Source organism: Rhinoraja longicauda, chromosome 23, assembly GCF_053455715.1.
Source record: "Rhinoraja longicauda isolate Sanriku21f chromosome 23, sRhiLon1.1, whole genome shotgun sequence".
Taxonomy (NCBI): Eukaryota; Metazoa; Chordata; class Chondrichthyes; order Rajiformes; family Arhynchobatidae; genus Rhinoraja; species Rhinoraja longicauda.
The window spans coordinates 18297625-18299294 of NC_135975.1; the positions used below are offsets into that span (position 1 = coordinate 18297625).

Sequence of the window (1670 nt, forward strand, 5' to 3'; positions counted from 1 at the left end):
GGGATAATGGTTTATTTCTGATCCAGTTCTCTGGGTGGGGGTGGGAACATGGGGGGGGGGGGGAGGAGGGTGTGGAGGGAAGTGGGGGAGAAATCTGACTGCTGGTTACTGCTCTGAATTAATTTTGTTTTCTTTTGGGAACATTGGAGTTTTGAGATAAATGGGCCAGTACTTAGCAATGACTGACCTTTATTTTTTAGCAAAAAGTGACCTCCAAACAATGCAAACTCTGCTCTCATAGAGTCTGGACTAAATGTTCTTTGCTTTCTGAGTGCCTTTTGAAAGCTGCTTTAATTCACTGGTGATGGGATACTTGAACACACTTTGTTCCCCTTCTATCTGCTGCTCAGAATACTTTGGCCTGCACAAAGGTGTATACAGAGATATCAAGAACTGTCTGCCAGCAATGTTGGTTTTTCCTCTCTATGGTTTTTTTTATAATTTTCCTTTCCCAAGCCATCTCAACCACTGGATAGCTGCCCCCTATTTCGATTTCCCCCTCCTCTCCCCTCAACCTGCGACTTTTATTTGTTCATGGCCAAGGCATATCGGGGCATGGTTGTATGCACAATCAATGCAATTCAAGGACACTTTCAAGACTGTACATTGTATGTAATGTAAATTATGTTTCATTATGTATTATACTTGTTTTTATTTATTTGTATTCTTAAAGTTAGACTGTCCACAAATTTCACGTGGCTATTTATTTGTTTAATTTATTTTAGAGAAAAATTCCAACACTGCTGTTCTGCTTCCAAGATGCTTGATTGGTTAGTCTAGGATATTTCTGCATTCCTTTTTTTTTCCGCATTTAAAAAAAATCTACCATGCAGGTTTCAGTCCATTTGTCATGCTCATGGAAAGTGATTGGAAGCTTTGTGTCCAAAAGGTACCCTTTTAAAAAGGGAAATGGATGGATTTTATTTTCTTCTAACTTTGTGGTGTTCAACCAAGGCTCTTCATGGCTGTTTGTATTAGAAGTGTAAAGTATACTGTTTGAAAGGTTTTAAATTATTGAAGTTGTACAGTCTCCATCATTGGCTTAGGAAGGTAGAGTGGCAGTCGACCTTTTTAATTTATTTCAATAGCTGTGTTTTTTGTGCACTAGATCTAGTTGCATTTATGCAGCTTGGATTTGGGAGTTTTTTTTTTCCAATTTAGCTGTGTGAAATAAATGATGGATGGAGAACATATTTTTTTATACAAGCATTTCAATTAAAGTTCACATTTTGTACAAAATTTGTTTCCTGTCTTGACTGACACTATGTTCACTATGTAAACTTCAAGGGCAAGTGTTTGAAAAGTATATTCCAACTACAGTGGTTAAGTTAGTGGGTTAGAACAACAATGGGTTAACAACCAAGAGGAGGTGAAATTCCAGCTTGCTAGCAGTGGCATTTAAAGTCCAAATAGTTAAAAGAGGCCAGTCTGAAGAAGGGTTTCGACCTGAAACATCACCCATTCCTTCTCTCCGGAGGTGCTGCCCATCCTGCTGAGTTACTCCAGCTTTTTGTGTCTATCTTCTGAATAATGACTGCAAATCACAATTTTGTCATTTTAAACCCACCTGCTTTACTGTGGAAACGCAGATGCATTGAGTCCATCATGGGTCTAAATCCTGGAAATCCTTACCCAACAGCACAGTGGGAGTAAATGAAGAAGGTCTTCAG

At 38.7% G+C, this 1670-nt stretch overlaps 1 protein-coding gene across 1 annotated transcript in view; it reads left to right on the top strand.

The window, feature by feature from the left end:
* The window catches only part of pim3 (Pim-3 proto-oncogene, serine/threonine kinase), a 5344-nt gene extending 4111 nt beyond the window's left edge, over positions 1 to 1233 (top strand). Inside the window, exon 6 of the mRNA XM_078419787.1 lies at positions 1 to 1233. This exon is cut by the window's left edge and continues 264 nt beyond it. The gene's annotated coding sequence lies outside the window, so the exon portion shown is untranslated.
* The last annotated feature ends 437 nt before the right edge of the window (positions 1234 to 1670 follow it).